The following is a 19317-nucleotide window of genomic DNA, read 5'->3' on the forward strand; positions in this document are numbered from 1 at the left end:
TGATTAGTGTTCTAAATCTTTATACAGTAGACGTTCGGTCGGTGCAAACGGTTTAACTGCAATGCTTTCTAACTGCAAGTCCGGTAAGTGCAACAAATTTGCAGTTATCGCACCGCTTTCCGTCAAAACGGTGCGCCAGGTTAGCCCGAATGAACAGTCGAATGAATTTTACGTTCATTTTACGTCAATTTATGAATTGTTGACGCCAATCTGACGTTGCAGTTATCGAATTTTGTTCGCTAAGTGAAACGTAAACATGTTGCAGTTATCGAACGTCTACTGTAGAAGTATTGTCGTCGCGGTTGAAACCCGAAGTTTCCCCACACCCGACAATGGGCCTTTTCATTTGACGTCTTAAATCAGCTGATTGTTCGGGCGTTTGACAGTTCTTCTATGAAGATGACACGTTCGTGTTAGCAGCTGTTGTTCAAGCTTTGTAAACAAATGCATGCACGGATCTGTCACATGAAAAGGCCTATCGAATTTTCTCAAAATCCGTTCGTGAAAGCTAACGTCGGACGTAGTGCGCTGGACAGCGGACCTGGCCCTCTATCCAGCGCACTGTGCCCGACGTACACGGTTTAGGAGAAACATCGATTTTCGCGTGTCAAAAATTCCGATTTTCAACTGCACGAGCAATATTGCGCATTGCGCGGTTATAAGTGCGACGATGAAGTGCGAAATCTCAAATAAAAGTGCGATTTTGCGTCAGATCGTTCCGGTGTCTTCACCGCACTTATTCATTAGCTCGTGACGAATAAGTGCGGTGAAGACACCGGAAAGATTTGATGCAATATCGCACTTTTATTTGTGATTCCGCACTTTGTCGCTGTCCAGTTAGCAATGCAATAATAGTTATTTATGTAACGAGTTGCAAAAAGTTGATTTTTTCAGCACGAGTCGTACATTTCTGGAGCTCGATTTGAATAGGTCGTATGTGCTTTTGTCGATTAAAAATCGATCAGTTGGATTCGCTTATTATAGCGAAAACCGTTGAAATTGAGCAAAGTTGATACATACATCAGAATCCTCACAAAACAGGCTTTCTGTTCCATCATTAAAAGTTTGCAAAATATCTGCCATATTGCTACAATGACTAAAATAAACTGATCGAATTTTATATCGACAAAAGCACATACGACCTATTCAAATCGAGCTCCGGATTTATCCAACGAGGCTTGCCGAGTTGGATAAATACGAAGAGTGCTGAAAAAATTGAGTTTTGCAACGAGTTCCATACAAAATTTTATGCAATGATTTTTTTCATAATGCAACCCATTTGAGTTGCATAATGTTCATAATGCAACTCAAATGAGTTGCATTATGAACATTATACAACTATTTTTCATTATGCAACTCATTTCAGTTGCATAATGGGCCAGTTCGGAAAAATTGCCCATTATGATACCAAAATGAGTTATATAAAATGTAAATTATGATACTGAATTGCATAAACTATATTTTTTACGCTTTTCGATTGTGCCTTCACAATTTCAGAAAGGTGTGAAGTGTTATGGTCAAGGTTATGGTCTTATCTACAGATTATTTATATCCAATGGACCCTTTAGTAAAGGTAGGTACCTACGCGTACTTGTACTTTAGTTTATCCACAGCCTGGATTCTCTGGCTTCGACTCGGAGTTTCATACACTCAGGCAAATAACCGTGAGGAATACATAAAAACACATTATGAAATTTTGTATAACTTAAACCATAACCAAAAGCAGGGGGAGCGACACTAGTTTTGCCAAGCCAAAGTTAAAAATTTCAAAAACCTCAAAAAAGCCGAAAAAACAAAAAAATCGCTTATTTTCGTCTTTTATCGACTTTTTTAGGGGTTTTCGGCTTGGAAAAACTACACAGAAAAAACTGTTGTGTAATATTACATCTAAACTGCTGCAACCCGATCAATCCGTCGGTTGCATGAATATTACATAGGACGATGTACAAATAAGAACAAAAGATTTTACATCAAAACGATATTATAATCGTACATACACACTAAATCCTGAATTGCCTGTTCAGCATTTATTGACGAAAATAGAACAGCAGAACTATTTCGGTAGTTTCGGTAATCGATTTTACTGAGGCTCAGTAAACTACCTGTCAAAACCGGGAGCTAAACGTAAAAAAATGCAGTATAGCTGTATTGAGCTGTTCTATTTTCGTCAATCGGTATTCAAAATTAAGTGTGTAGGAATCGTCATTATATTGATTATTTAATACATCGGAATGAGTTACATCTGGCGGGTTGCATTTATTTTTTGCTGTGTAGTGTCGCTCCCCCCGACTAAAAGTAAGATTATCATAAGTAAAGCCATTTTAGATAGTAAATTTAACTGGAGTTTACATTTGAATTATGTTATATGCAAAATTACAAATGCATTGTGGATAGTGAAAATAAACTTTCTGTAATAAATAGGGTCTGCGATCAGTTATATGTAATTCATTGGATTTACACGGCTATCGTAAGACCACAGACAAACAGACGTAACACTCTGATAATTCCCATCGTACTTCGATTTAACGATCTTTTTCAAAATTTGATAGTTGGCCAACTACCCACCTGTGGCGCTCACATCGTTTTTGTTCGAGTTTGACGTTTGCTCACTACCGCCACCTACTTTATGGTCGGCCAAACTTAGTCATTTTAGCATTGGGCGAATATGTTTCCGTGACTATGATTTGAATCGAAAAATGTTCGAAGTGTTACGTCTGTTTGTCTGTGGTAAGACCCAGCATCACATATTCTGCATTGGTGTGGTGGCCAAAATCAAAAGACAAAAGAAACTACAAAGATTGGCTACCGTTACTGGCGTAATGCGAAGCAAATGCACTAGATCATTGTTTCCCAAACTGTTGGTCGCGACCCCCCAGGAGGGGTCACCGGCCTTCATTCAGGGGGTCGCGAGGGACTGTAAAACATTTTACTGTAACAGACAATAAATGAATTTCTATGGTGGGTCGCGAAAACTACGTCTGCTGGCAAAAGGGGGTCGCGCGACCGGAAAGTTTGGGAACCTATGTACTAGATGACATTTTCAATCTTTCATTACATAAATGACATTTTAGTATTTCGAAAGAATTTCAAATTGTGGCCAAAGGAAGCGCAGCGGACGAACTGACCACAGACACCGAAGCGGACACGAGAACCGGAACGTGGAACAATCGGACGAAGAAAATGAATAAAAACGAGAGCTACTCTTTAGCACGTTTAATAACTAGAAAAGTCGCGTTACAATGAATAGCGGAAACGGAATTTATTTTGCAGCAGTTGCCGCTCTGGTTTTCTACTGTCAAAGTTCGTCGGCTCACTGTTAGTATGATGGATGGGCCATGGTGTGGTTAAGGTGCATCGGTGCAGCATCCCACACTCCTCCTCAATGATGACCTTAGCCATCAACTAGTCCAAACTGTCCCAGCAGTTGCCGGAACTTGGTCCCTCCAAGAGGCTTGGTTAGTGCGTCCGCCGTCATCTCTTCCGAAGGGCGGTACTCGAGATTCACTTCTCCTCGTTCACATTGATCCTTAATGAAGTGCCGCCTGGTGTCAATGTGCTTTGAACGTTTAGATGTTCGCTCTGCCTGCACGAAACTGAGGCAGCTTTGATTGTCGTCGTATACAGTCGTTGGACCGGCAGGCTTCTCTCCCAGATCGGTCATTAATCGCCGCAGCCAAATCAGCTCTTGGCAAGCATCGCTCAGGGCGACATATTCAGCCTCCATTGAGGAAAGACTGACGCAGGACTGCTTGCGGCTTGCCCAGACAATGGAGCCGCTTCCGAAGAGAAACACGAAGCCTGTTGTTGATCGCCTACTTTCCTGGTCGCCGGCCCAGTCCGCGTCGGAGTAGCCGGTGAGCTTCCAGCCATCTCCGGGACCGAACACTAGCCGCATCTCCTTTGTTCCCTTGAGGTACTTGACTATACGCCTGGCTGCCTTCCAGTCCATGTCCGTTGGTGCACTCACTCTGCGGCCCAGTATTGAGACACTGACTGCCACATCCGGACGAGCTGTAACGGCCACATAGCGGAGCGCACCCAGTAAACTCCTGTACTGCGTCGTGTCGTCGAAAGGTTGACCAAGAACATCCGCTTTCATATAGCCGGCCTCCATCGGCGTCTTCGCAGTTTTGCAATCGTCGAGTCCGAAACGCTTGACGAGTGCCTCGATATAGCTGGTTAGCTGCATACTGTAGATTCCTTTTTCACAACGAATGTTGAAACCCAGGAAGTACTTCACCGCTCCGAGATTTGTCACGTCCAACACTTTCGCCAGAGCTTCGTACACCTCCGCTATAATCGCCGGGCTGCGGCATCCCACCAGCATATCGTCGACATACACCAATAACAGCACTTTGTCCTGACCATGTCCGCGCGTGTACAAGCAGTAGTCCGACTGGCATTGCCGGAAACCCATCTTCACTAGAACCGCATGAAGCGCCCGGTTCCAGCAACGCGCCGATTGCTTGAGGCCATAAATACTCTTTTGTAGTTTGCAAACATACTCCTCCTTTCCCGCGGCGACGTATCCTGGGGCTTGGCGCATATAGATATCCTCCTCAACTATTCCGTGAAGATATGCGGTTCGCACATCAAAGTGACTCAGGTGCATATTGTTCTTCGATGCTACCGCTAGCATTGCTCGCAGCGTCTCGTGCCGTGTCACCGGAGCAAAGACTTCGCAGTAATCCACTCCCCAGCGCTGGCTAAAGCCTTGAGCCACAAGCCTAGCTTTGTGCTTGACAATCCGGCCTGCTTCGTCCCGCTTCAGTTGAAATACCCAACGTGACCCGACGGCTTTCCTCCCATCTGGCAATTTTGCAAGCGTCCACGTTGCATTCTGCGCATGCGACTGCATCTCTGCATCCATCGCTTGTTTCCAATCCTCGTTGCGCAGTGCTTCACGGTAATCGGTGGGTTCCATTCCAGTTTCGACCGCAACTCCAACGACGAAATCTTCCAATCGGCTCGGCAGTACTCCTCGTGTACGCCGCTGCTCTCGCCGCAGTTCAGGCTCGTGAGGTGGTTCAGACTCGTTATCCGCAGTGTCCCATCCGTCCGATGACTCGCCGTCTTCCGGAGCTCCGCTTGCTACGGAATCTCCGTGGGATGTGTTTCCACCTTCCGTTGCCTCGCCGTCCTCAAGTACACCGCTGGGTTCGGAATCTCTCCGAATTGGAAGCTCGATATCGTTGAGTGAACCCTCGGGAATCACCTCCTTGTCATGTGGGCTGGCTTGCTCGGATCCATCACCAAGTTCCATGAACCTGGCATCTCTGCTGATGGTCACGCGGTTCGTCTCGGGATCCAGGAACCGGTATCCCTTATGTTCGTCCGAGTAACCCACAAAGATTAGCTTAACCGCTTTCTGATCGAGCTTTAAGCGCTTTGAGGCTGGAATTTGTACGTATGCGGAGGATCCGAAGACCTTAATATGGGATAAATCGGGCTTCGAACCGCTCCACAGCTCAAAGGGGGTTTTGCCTATCACTCTAGATGGCAATCGGTTTTGCAAATAAACTGCGGTAAGCACAGCTTCCCCCCAGTACAATTTGTCCATACTGGCATCCGCCAGCATGCAGATCGCCATTTCTTGGATCGATCTATTTTTACGCTCAGCCACGCCATTTTGCTGAGGCGTATATGGCGTGGTGAACTGCGCTTTTATGCCCTCGGCCTCAAAAAATTCCCGCAATTCACGGTTCTGATATTCACCGCCGCCGTCGGAGCGAATAACGAGCGGCTTACGTCCGAACAAGTTCTGAACCCACCTCACGTACTGTTTGATTCTCCCTGCCGCCTCGCTTTTGTGTTTCAGGAGGAAAACAACAGTAAAGCGACTGTAATCGTCGATTAGAGTCATTAGGTATCGATTGCCAGATGGGGTAGTGGTCTCCATGGGCCCACAGAGGTCAGTGTGGACCAAGTCGAGGGGGCGTTTCGATTTGCGTTCGACCACTGGGGGAAAGGGCTTTCGAGAAAGTTTCCCCTTCAGACAACATTCACATGTCATTCGGACACCACAATCAGAAAGCTTAAATCCACTTACCAAGTCGTCGGCGTCCATCTTCTTGAGCACGTCGGGGTCACGATGGCCTACCCGGCGGTGCCAGGTGTGTTGACAGCGCTCGTGATGCCTTCCGGTTACCTTCAGCGAAGACTGCTGAACGCGCAGCCGATAGAGACTGCCTACCTTGTCCCCGATCACTACCGTTTCACCGATCGAGTTCTTGATGTCGCACTTCTTCGCACCGAAACACACAGTGAATCCCTTAGCAGCCAATCGGCTCACGGAGAGTAGTCCGCCGTCAAGGCCAGGCACAAAAAGCACGTCTTTTAGTGTTACCTCGACACGATTACCACTGCTGTCTTCACCGTACACTATACCGTCACCAATACCACTTGCTTTGGTTTTATTACCGTCCGCGAGAGTAACGGTCGACTCGAAATCGGTGCGCAACGACGAAAAGAAAGCGGAATCACTTGTCATATGGCTCGTGGCTCCGCTGTCGATCACCCAGCCTTCAGAGCCCTCAGCACTTGCCAAAAAACAGACTGCACCGCCCATTCCCTTGGCTTGTTTTGCCTTCTGGCCTTCACCATCTGATTTTCCACTTTTCTTCTTCCCGGAATCACTCGCATTTTTCTTCGCCAACCACTTCTTACACTCGGCCTTGAAATGACCCGCTTGCTTGCAGTAAAAGCAGATCTTCTTCTTTTCACTCACTGCATCCAACTTCAGGGCACGCATTTCGTGCGAGAGCGAGTCACTTCTCTGCTGCCGCTGGCGATACTCGTCGAGCAAACGCGTTTTGACCAACGCCACCGTCCAATCCTCATCGGCCCGGCTTTGCAGACTTTGCACCAGCGTGTGGTACGATGGTGGCACGCTGCGAAAAATCATCGCTATCTGCAAAGGCTCCTCGATGGTTTGACCGGCTGCCACTAACTTGTCAAAAAGATCTTCCATCTTCGAGAGATGCACTTCCATATCTTCCCCTTCTGACATATTAGCACTACACAACTGCCCGAGAAAGTACACTATGGTCGACATCGTCGCCTTTTCGTGGTGGTCGCGAAGAGCACGCCACATTTCCCTCGCACTGTCGGCATTCTTCACCAGCTTAAACTGGCTTTCCTCCAGAAAAAGCCCAATGTTCGCACGAGCTTTTCTGTCGGCCACTTTCCACTCATCGTCGATTTCATCGTCTTCCGGCTTAGCCTCGCTAATAACCTCCCACAAGCCTTCCCGCTCCAGCAGCCATTCCATTCGCTGCTTCCAGGAGCACCAATTATTGGCGTTCAGCTTGGGGAAAGAAATTTTCGCACTTTCGGCCATCTTGCTCTTCTTTGCAGGCCACGCGCACACCAGCGAACCGATCAGAAATCACACACGACGAGACCCGCGATCTTTCTCACTATTTTCCCGACCGAAATCGTCACAATTTCCGCGTTCTCCGGACACTGGCGCCCATAACCTGTGGCCAAAGGAAGCGCAGCGGACGAACTGACCACAGACACCGAAGCGGACACGAGAACCGGAACGTGGAACAATCGGACGAAGAAAATGAATAAAAACGAGAGCTACTCTTTAGCACGTTTAATAACTAGAAAAGTCGCGTTACAATGAATAGCGGAAACGGAATTTATTTTGCAGCAGTTGCCGCTCTGGTTTTCTACTGTCAAAGTTCGTCGGCTCACTGTTAGTATGATGGATGGGCCATGGTGTGGTTAAGGTGCATCGGTGCAGCATCCCACACAAATCAATCCATTAGTTACAGTCAATAATGACTGAAGAGAAGTGCAGTTATCATGCCACTTGAAATAAAGGAGAACCGCAAATTCGTCGTTTTCGTGCCAAACACTCTCGAATGCTTTCTCTATGTCAAGTGGTGCTACTCCAGTGGAATAACTTTCAGATTTATTGGAACGAATTAAATTCGTTACCCGTAAAAGTTGATGAGTAGTCGAATTTCCTTGGCGAAATCCGAACTGCTCATTGGCGAAAATCAGGGCGAAAATAGAATTTTCATCAACGTGAATTATCTTTCTATTTAAGTTTTTCAAAAAGTTTACTGTAAACTAATTGGACGATAACTAGAAGCTTCGGCAGGATTTTTATCAGGCTTCAAAATTGGAACAACTTTTGCATTTTCTATTTTCTTGTCAAGATATTAATGATTATTACACTAATTCAACAACAAAATTTGGGTAACCCGTTGATAATTAGTTTCACCACTTTCAATTATGTATATGTTGAACAACAATACAATCTAGTAAATCCAACAAATTATCCCTGTGAAACTATATTGGGGTGCCCACCTGGCAACACTAGCGCCAAAAGATAAAACAACGGCAAATTTGTACTCCTATTCGAAATATGACAGCGCCGCGTAATGAGCCTCTGCACGAATCTGGCATCGAGGGGCGTTTCACTTATGTATTTTCGACGCAAGCTGATGTATTGAAAATCGAATTTGTGTATTTTTTGTGAATTTTTATGCATTTTTTGTAATAGTGTAATACCGTCTTACCCCTCTGGTTCGACACGTTTTAATACGACACTTTTTAATTCGTACCCCGCTTATACGACACATGTCGAATTAAAAAGTGTTCAAATGTCACAGCGATGAACACTGTAAATGCAAACCAGTTTGATATTGCGCTTATACTCGCACCCGCAGTAACTCCTCTTGCAGCCGCAAATTTCGGAAGTTCTGAGTTTTTGCTATTCAACACCCAAACCGCCTGGAGACCAACCGGAATGAACTGAGGATGGCAACAATCGTAGAAAGAACGAGCTTTTCATTCGCGACACTGCAATATTTGATGAAATTATCTTTCATAACAAATCCGGAAATCAAAACAAAAACAAAAATAGAGTTGCCAAATTTCAATGAGCATGGCGGTGTAGGGTGACCAGTATGTCGAATTAAAAGTTTACCCCGGTTATACGACAACAGTCGGTGTCGTATTAGCGGGGTAATACGGTATTTTGCACTTTTTGAATTATTTTGTATTGATGTGCATTTTGTGATTTCAAACCGATTTAAAATGCATTTTTCGAATAAACGCATTTTTTCATATTTTTCCAATTCCGCATGTTTTGTTGTGATTCATTGTTTGTAAACGAGAAAAAAAATCCCCCGCAGTACTCGCACAAACATTTTCGTGTGATGTTTTTCTTTTTGTATTTAGCCTGTCTGTAGAGATTATTAATAATATTATTGGTAATCTGTGTGAGACTTCAGTCCGGCATTATAAATCTCACAAAAATCCTTCTCTGACCGAGAAAGTTTGTTCAAAATAAGAGCTCAGCGAATCCTCGCTCCAGAACTCCCATCCCCATCAACCATCGCCGCTCCGGAACTCCAGATCCAGAAGCCTGCCTCAAAATTTGTGGAGAAATCTGTCAAGGAACTGGAAAGATACTTTTTTGTCTATCCGACCGAAATCATTTCCAGTTTGGATTGGACTGTGTAAAGGAGTTTAAGAAGAATCGACTGCGAAGTGACCATGCCATTTCGATCATCGGATATGAGCAGGGGTATGAGTCAATCTACCGTGCAAGCATGCAGGTGCAGGACTTGGCCAGCTGGATAGCGCTCGGTTGGTTGACAAGGCGATTAAGACTTCCTCTTCCTGCGGAGTGCTGCAGTACGGAACAAGCCTCCTAGTGCAAGCATTCCGTTTCTGACGAACATGGGGGATCAACCCGCCAAACTGGAAGCCCGGATCTATGGCCATGGCTGCGAACCAGCAGCAATCAATGCAATTCTTCAACGCTACAAGTTAGCTATAATGTATCCATAATTTGATCAAATATTTATTAAATGCACTATAGGCTCTTTTATGTTTCAATTTTGGTTTCAATTCAACATCCTTGAGCAAAAGTCAGTATGTTCTAGGGTATGTTTAAAACTAATTAAACCAAAGATAAATACTAAGATCAAACAGTACGAAAAAAACTGATTTAATTTCGGGGTCTTTTCATTTTAATTGAAACGGGGTCTTTTCATCCGTGAGCCCCTTGTTTTGACATCAACTTCGATTCACATGGGCGATCCCCTCGGTTTCGTTGTTGTTTTTTTTTGCATGTTTATGTTTTTGTTTTCATCGGAGGCAGCTTGCAGGATACGAAAACGCAGCTAGAGCTGTTCCGGATCCGCATTTCGGGAAACGATTCGGGTGCACCGATGACTCTGCAGTGTCTCTCGTCAAGGTAAGCACACATCTGTTCTAGTAAAGCTGCTAATAACCGTGTTTTCAAATTTTATTGCAGATTTCTGGTGATCGCGAAGCAATTCCTCCAGGGCAAGAATATTCTGGTGAGCGTGAGCTTTGCCGATGGAAGTTGGAAAGCCAAGAAGAATCCAGCCGTAAGACAAGGAAACACAAAGATGACCTAAAACGTATTACGAGGTAAGGCTGGAGGTAAGGAGCTGTAAGGAGGCGTTTCCGGTATTAGAGTCAGTTAGATTAATTTTAAGATCATCCTCTGAATAAATTGAGTCGTTCAGCAATCGACACTTGGCATAAAATATCTGAAAGTGTCAATTCACATTTAATTTTTTTCTCACTTCACAGTACCTTTCCACGAGAACGGAAGAAGCGCAAAGTGGACAAAAAACATCAAACTGGTGGCAATAATTAATCTGAAAAAATCACCCAGCAGGCAGCTGATTTCCAGTCCCAAGCAAGTGATAGTTCTCAGTGACGAACAAGGTGCAATCAATATAAGAAGAGCAAACTATCGGTTAATGGTCGGATCGTACGCTTCTCTGGAACCGGTGCCGGAGTTTCCAGAATCCTATGATCCCTTCGAACCGACTTAATCTCCGACTCAGTCGCGCCAGTTTACGGACACAATCTGGGTAGCATATTGACGGTTAGCTATCCGGAACAGCATCACAAACAACACTATCACCATCACTTCACCAGCATCTGCGAGGTATACTCGACCTGCATCCGACATCATCGATGGACAATCATTCCACCGAGGACCATCTTCGCCGATTAAATCGATTCAAGTTCCTGTCACGATCAAATCTGTTGTCATGGTGCCCGGAACATGCATTGATATTTCGATCTTCGGCGGCAAAAATGTGGACACATGCTGACATTTCGTCGTATTCGCACCTTGGACCTGCGTAACCAAGTATATACTAATTTCGGTTTCTGCAGTTATACGTTTGTCGTAGTGTACGTTTTTTCATTTTTAGGCTACTAATAAATACATATGGGGCGGTGGGTGGGGTGGTTATGGTCATCACAATGAGGAACTAACCGAAGATACCCAAAGTTACATTAACATTTCAACGGATTGCATAGGTATAAAGTGAAAATCTTTGGAGATATTTTCTTAGCCAGGATGTACTAAGGCTTTTTCGGTTCACCATATCCTCCTAATGCTAGGTGAAGCAAATAAAGTTGGGACTTAAGCTTTTCGGTTCACCATGTCCTCCTAATGCAAGGTGAAGCAAATAAAGTTAGGACTTGCTCGAGATTTTTCGGTTCACCATGTCCTCCTAATGCAAGGTGAAGCAAATAAAGTTGGGACTTGCTCTAGTTGTTTCGGTTCACCATGTCCTACTAATGCTAGGTGAAGCAAAAAAGGTTAGGACTTGCTCGAGATTTTTCGGTTCACCATGTCCTCCTAATGCAAGGTGAAGCAAATAAAGTTGGGACTTACTCAAGCTTTTCGGTTCACCATGTCCTAATGCAAGGTGAAGCAAATAAAGTTGGTACTTGCTCAAGCTGTTTCGGTTCACCATGTCCTCCTAATGCAAGGTGAAGCAAATAAAGTTGGGACTTACTCAAGCTTTTTCGGTTCACCATGTCCTCCTAATGCTAGGTGAAGCAAAAAAGGTTAGGACTTGCTCGAGATTTTTCGGTTCACCATGTCCTCCTAATGCAAGGTGAAGCAAATAAAGTTGGGACTTACTCAAGCTTTTCGGTTCACCATGTCCTCCTAATGCAAGGTGAAGCAAATAAAGTTGGTACTTGCTCAAGCTGTTTCGGTTCACCATGTCCTCCTAATGCAAGGTGAAGAAAATAAAGTTGGGACTTACTCAAGCTTTTTCGGTTCACCATGTCCTCCTAATGCTAGGTGAAGCAAATAAAGTTAGGACTTGCTCAAGCTTTTTCGGTTCACCATGTCCTCCTAATGCAAGGTGAAGCAAATAAAGTTGGGACTTACTCAAGCTTTTCGGTTCACCATGTCCTAATGCAAGGTGAATCAAATAAAGTTGGTACTTGCTCAAGCTGTTTCGGTTCACCATGTCCTCCTAATGCAAGGTGAAGCAAATAAAGTTGGGACTTACTCAAGCTTTTCGGTTCACCATGTCCTCCTAATGCAAGGTGAAGCAAATAAAGTTGGTACTTGCTCAAGCTGTTTCGGTTCACCATGTCCTCCTAATGCAAGGTGAAGCAAATAAAGTTGGGACTTACTCAAGCTTTTCGGTTCACCATGTCCTCCTAATGCAAGGTGAAGCAAATAAAGTTGGTACTTGCTCAAGCTTTTTCGGTTCACCATGTCCTCCTAATGCTAGGTGAAGCAAATAAAGTTGGGACTTAAGCTTTTCAGTTCACCATGTCCTCCTAATGCAAGGTGAAGCAAATAAAGTTAGGACTTGCTCGAGATTTTTCGGTTCACCATGTCCTCCTAATGCAAGGTGAAGCAAATAAAGTTAGGACTTGCTCGAGATTTTTCGGTTCACCATGTCCTCCTAATGCAAGGTGAAGCAAATAAAGTTGGGACTTACTCAAGCTTTTCGGTTCACCATGTCCTCCTAATGCAAGGTGAAGCAAATAAAGTTGGGACTTACTCAAGCTTTTTCGGTTCACCATGTCCTCCTAATGCAAGGTGAAGCAAATAAAGTTGGGACTTACTCAAGCTTTTCGGTTCACCATGTCCTCCTAATGCAAGGTGAAGCAAATAAAGTTGGGACTTACTCAAGCTTTTCGGTTCACCATGTCCTCCTAATGCAAGGTGAAGCAAATAAAGTCATAAATTCGCATTTAATCAAGTACTGATGGACTATCGCAGAAGTTTCAAAAATTGACATGTAATAGTTGCGCGATTTTATTAAATGCAGATCCAGCGCACTTACTCGTTACAAATTGAACTCGGTAGGTGTGATGCTATCCCGAATGTTTATTGACATTTCCGAATTTTAGATCACTGACTGCGTTGTCTAGTACCACTTCACGGTGAAAACAAACATATGACACCGGTAATGGTCGGTGAAAGTGATTCACTGATCATGCGAGAAAAAGTTGGAAGTTCGAAAGTCAAAACTTTGGCGTCGGCATTCTAATTTGGGTTGGCCGATGCATAAGAATTACCTGTGTCGGCGATGCTTCAATTAGAATGCCGATGTTTTTACTTCGGCGAACTATTGTTGGGGATATTTGATTTCACATATTGACTTCGGTCTAAAATAAATCAATATGTGCAATATTAACCCACAAGTTTTTCATCATCACCCATTATGAAATGCTGAAAAAAAAAACAATCGTTCAATTTGGTTATTTATCTAACTATACCTAATTGTTTATTTGCCATGTCTGCACATAATATGTATAAAATTTTGAATTAATGGGACGCAATTAGTGAAATACTAGATTGAAAGTAATGAGCTGGACTTTGGTATGGTGAGATGATTAATTCTTCATTTCTGTAATAAAATGGTGCAAACAGCGTAGGTATTATGATTTCTTGACTAATTGGGTTTTTAAATTAAGAAAAATGTATCGATTTTTTGGTTTTATACGAAAGAGCACGTTTTTCTAAGCAACTATGATTTTTTTCAGATTTTTAGAACTTTATTTTGATACCTAAAATCAATTTCAAAGAGATTTTTTTAAATCGCCTTTTGACAGCTGGGAAACTGTTTGACAGCTCCACCCTGTACAAAATGCGACGAGGGGTGATTCGACAAATCGCTCCCATACAAACTTCAAATTGATTTTTAAATAGGTTCCCGGGCACAAAAATTCATGAAAATTTGGATTTCGGCTCAGTTTTGCATGCAGATTCAGAATATGGATTTATTTCTATACCGCTAAAGAAGCCAATTTGATGCTGTTTGAGCAAAAGTTTGGGTAACTGTGTTGTTGTATTATTTATTTCTTGCAACTTCAACAGCACAGTTACCCAAACTTTTGCTCAAATAGCATCAAATTAGTCAAAAAATCAATAATCACCAGGATAATCACGCTGTTTGCACCATTTCATTGTAGAAATGAAGAATTGATTATCTCACCATACAAAAATCCAGCTCACTATTTAATCCAGTACTTCACTGATTGCGTACTATTGGAATGAAATTAGCTAAAGTTACAGCGGAAAATGCCAACAATTGGAACCCCTGCCCGAATGGTCTCATACCCCGGCATACGTGCCAGACAGCCCACACTGGATGCCAGATGCGTTCGAAATATCACTAACTGCTTCGTTGATATTTAGCATAATACTTCTTGCATTCGGTACAGAAGCCGGAACACATTGCAAGCAAAATTCGTGGCTGTCAGCGCCGGGAGGTTGACAAAGTTTCGTACGGCGGATTGTGTTAATTGTGACGTCTTTGCTGAACGAATCTGTAAAAGACGAGGCAAATATTTCAAAATCTATTCGATTTAATTTTGTTTTCTAGAGTGGGGTACCCTTGCTAAAAAAATAAGCACCAATAATCGCACCTTTCGTACCTAATTTTTGTTTTCCAACGGTGGTTTGGGAAATAGCAGCTCTCAAGGTCGATTTTCGCCAGTAGTAATAATGGTACGCATTCCCTTTCCATTCCTGGAACGTCTGCCAATTGCATTCGAAGATAACCGGTCGACAATGATTCCTGATGACCGGATGGATCTTATCAATAGTTCCCAGTAGTGACAAATAATCCCAAATTCACTGAGAAAGATCTAGTATGATGGGAACCACATAGAGCTGCTAAATATAGAAGTTTTCATTAAAATAATATCGTTTCTCTATCAGCATTTAACTTACCTACAAATGGAATGATTATTCCGAAATCCTAACGACTACTGGATGTAGTTTCCTGAAGCACCACCACCTACACTGGATAGTGATCCCATCCGAGGCAATTGTCGACGGCTTCTTCAGAACCAGACCAGCTACTCGCTTTAGAAATGTCTCGGCTCCCTAACCATTGCTACGGTATTTCCGTTCTCATGACTGATCCAACCAGTAACTTCTAAATTTGAATTCCGCTCCGACAACAAGCAGTTGTTACCTGGAAACCTAGAGAAGGAGCCCCATAGGATGTCCTTCTTGCTTTGATAATCGGCAAAGTCAAGAAAGGAGCAGTTCCACCGTTTAGGGAAAAACTTTCCTCACGTACACTAACGTTTTGGCAAAATCCGGTCGATGGCCAGTTGGATCAGGAGCACTGGTTCCTTCAGTATATAGTCCTCACTTGGCAGAACCGGAATTCGCTCCCACGGACTTCCAGGGACTCAACATCCCGACACTACGATTGGCGCACGTAAAACTACAAAGTAAATAAATATTCCACTTTTTTTTTTTTTCTCTCCCTTATTGGCACAGACCTACTGGTCCATATCGCAGATATTCCACTTTGAAATTCGGCGAAAACAAAACAAGAATCGGACTGTCATTTTGACATTTACTTCTGTCAAACTAAGGGATCGGACATAAATGAGGCTAACAAATGAAAAGCCCCATATGCCGGTCACAGATGATGCCGTGGTCACCAAAAAATATGCAAGTTGTATATCGTTATCGTTGATTAAACTACTTCGTGAAACCTAACACAAATCAAGAAATTACATACATTCAATTCAAGTTCCTTTGCTGATCTCAAATTCCTGCTACTTCATGGTATCCGGTAAAACAAAAATAATCGGCTGTTTTTCCAGTATCTCATTTTTGGCATCTGCATCTTCCGAAATTGGGTCAACTTTCGAAAGGGAAATAGTATTTTTGATCTAGTAAGAGTATGTGCACAATGATAATAAACTCTCGAATAAACTCATAAATTCCAGAGTCTGAATCCAGAATGTAGTTTGATGCCGGATTCCTGACTCAGCAGAACGATGGAATGGGTTCCAAAGGAATTAATTTCCTTCCAGATAAGAATGCCATAATAAACAGCTTCAAAGTGGCTGGTGCTCTTCGATGTTTGAAAATATAAATATATTCTTGGAATTTTCAATGTTTTCGTTGTAATTAATCAAAAACATTACAATTACATGCATTTTTTGCATTTTACTATGTATTTTATCAAGTTTGTGCATTTAAGAAGAATTTGCAATATTTTTGCATTTTCTAGGTATTGACGCATTTATGCACTTTTATTTCGAATTGAGGTATTTTTATCGAATTTAGTGTACCGTATTACCCCGCTAATACGACACCGACTGTTGTCGTATAACCGGGGTAAATTTTTAATTCGACAAACTGGTCGCCCTACACCACCATGCTCATTAAAATTTGGCAACCCTATTTTTGTTTTTGTTTTGATTCCCGGATTTGTTATGAAACATAATTTCGTGAAATATTACGGTGGCGCGAATGAAAAGCTCGTTCTTTCTACGATTGTTGCCATCCTCAGTTCATTCCGGTTGGTCTCCAGGCGGTTTGGGTGTTGAATAGCACCAACTCAGAACTTCCGGAATTTGCGGCTGCAAGAGGAGTTGCTGCGGGTGCGAGTATAATCGCAATATCAAACTGTTTTGCATTAACAGTGTACATCGCTGTGGCATTTGGACATTTTTTAATTCGACATGTGTCGTATAAGCGGGGTACGAATTAAAAAGTGTCGTATTAAAACGTGTCGAACCAGAGGGGTAAGACGGTATTTTTGATGCATTTTTGTATTTTTCGTGCATTGAAGTATTTTTGTGCATTTTATTGAATCGTGTATTTTCAATTCAGTAATTTAGCAGAGTGAATTGCCCCTCGTCTGGCTCCCACAGAAAATTTGAAAACAGCTCGCACAGTAAAAGTGAAATGTGACTTTTACTGTACGCGCTGTTTTCAATTTTTCTGTGGGAGTGAGCAGGACAGGGCAAATTCATACAGAGGCTCATGGCCACATTCCCAGTTATTTCAAAACATCCGTTGCAATGCTTTACATAACCACACTGCATGAGCTTGGACGTCTGTTATCTGAGATTAAATCAATTTCCGCACCGCCGGACACTTCAGAGTTCAACCAAAAGCATAATAAAATATTGCTAAAAATGGATCACTAAAAAACTAAAACGGCCGCTATGAAATAAACCAAGGAGAACGACATTTCCTTTGCTTACTGGAAAAATCCGCATTTATCCGTTGCTAACCGTCGTTAACCGCGTCTAACTGCTGCTCGGTGCGGATTTCCCGGTTAGAAAAGGAAGTGCCAAACTTGGTGCCAAACCCCCTGAAGTAAACAGATAGCGCCACCGTAGCCTTGTATGTTTGACATAACTCGGCTACTGTCACAATGTTAAAACCCATATACGGTGACTCCTTTGCTTAGATGTGATATCAGCTAGAAAAACGTGCTTCAATCAATGCTGAAATCTATGTGTATAGGGTATGTAGAGAATAGAAGAGGTACAGAAAAATGTGAGAAAGGTAGAAGTTGAAAGAGAGAATAACGGGGTTGCCATGGAGACGCTGGGTAGAAGGCAAGTAAACAGAACTAATAAATCAGTCTTGTGAATTATTTTGACGGAAACAAACGTGTTTCATTTCGCGGTGGAAATTGGCCGAAAGAACCAACCCCAGACAGTTTTGAGGCCTGAAAATAGATTCCGCTTGTTTCGGACACGACATTGGCGCATTAGCTCCCGAAAAGTAAGTTCCGCGGGTGTACATTTGCATTATCAATGCTGATTGAAAGTCGGAATGCCATGCATCGTGCACAGATGGGACTGAATAAAGAAATATGTCCATCGTGGGTTGAGATTGGAGACTAAAAAGAGACGAGAATTTATCCTTCAAGTAAAGTAAGTACACACACATATTCTGCTCATGCATGAAGTGCCAGTGAGATTTTGTATTCATGTTTTAAAAGTTCAGATTTTCATTTGGCCTAGTTCGTCAAACACAATTATCGTTCAAGAATGTTCCATTTTTTTCTCCACCATTCATTTAGTTGCGAGAGTTATCCGTGTGAGAGTGGGAGAGAGAAAAACATTTCACTGCGGTTTTCATTCGCAAGTGGGAAATAACTGTAACTTAGCAACCGTTATTTGCCACTTGTCAATCAACACACACACATAGAGGCAAAAGTGGTAAAAGAATGCATTCTGATGTGCAGCATAACAAGTTGAAATCACTTTTTGTTTTCATCAAGCTATTTGTCTTGATAGTCGATGGAGGACATGCATACACTGGCTTGGTTATTTCCCCACCGGTTTTGATAATGTTGCTGGTACATATTTTCATCGTTGCAGAATTTCCTATTGCATTATTGATGTTTGCTTCATGTGCTGCAAAACCATGCCCTGGGAGATATCTTCTTCTTCTTCTTCTTATTTCTGGCGAGCCGACACCGTTCGGCATCAGCTCTAGTTTAACGTCCGCCTATTTCTGGTACTAAGCCTAAACACGGACGGTCAGGGAGACATCCACACACACCTGACACCCTACATATCGAACCCATCAACACATGGGCCGGGACCTACGGCTTTACTTCCTATCCGAGGGAAGGCGTGATCAGATATTTTTGTCTCAGAAATACCGACGGCGTCGACTAGGATTGAACCTAGACCGACTGGGGTGAGAGGCAACCACGCTTACCACTACACCACCGACGCCGCTCTGGGAGATATCACATCACATGTTCGAGTCGTTCTGTCAAATGGAATTTTCAAAAACAAAACTCTTATTGGAATAAAACAGATGATGTACTAGTTTTCCAATTGGATATCGGATCACATTTTCCGATAGGATATCGGTCGGATGTAGTAATTGTGTTTTATTTTCATTCATGTTGTCTACTGCGCGCAGCATCAGCTGTTGGGAGTGACTAAGATGTGTTTTTATTTTTGTTTGAGTGCGCTGTAAATCAAGTATCGCAAGTATGCACGGAGCTCACACCCAATCATTCATTAAAAAGTACAAAGCGCGTTCAAGCGAATACTAAAAAAATGGGAAGCACAACTAATTAAAAAAAATAAAATAAAGACCTTTTAAAAATTGTCTTTAATAACGCTCGCAACGCCCAAGGCACGTTTTGGAAAGCATAGCACATAGTACGGCGACGGTATCGTTGTTTTATTACACTCGTGAATTCTGTGTTGCCCTTTAGTAAATAAGTGGAAATGAACTCTGAGTTGTTCAAC

At 42.9% G+C, this 19317-nt stretch overlaps 1 long non-coding RNA gene across 2 annotated transcripts; it reads left to right on the top strand.

Moving 5' to 3' along the window:
* Positions 1–10097: 10097 nt before the first annotated feature.
* On the top strand, positions 10098–18796 carry LOC109409676 (uncharacterized). Of its 2 annotated transcripts, XR_009995605.1 has the most exons (3): positions 10098–10222; positions 10283–11415; positions 11727–18796. It is a non-coding gene; the product is annotated as an uncharacterized LOC109409676 (long non-coding RNA). The 2 variants fall into 2 exon arrangements; XR_009995604.1 differs by having other exon boundaries at positions 10283–18796.
* Positions 18797–19317: the final 521 nt, after the last annotated feature.

This window comes from Aedes albopictus, chromosome 3 (assembly GCF_035046485.1).
Source record: "Aedes albopictus strain Foshan chromosome 3, AalbF5, whole genome shotgun sequence".
NCBI lineage: Eukaryota > Metazoa > Arthropoda > Insecta > Diptera > Culicidae > Aedes > Aedes albopictus.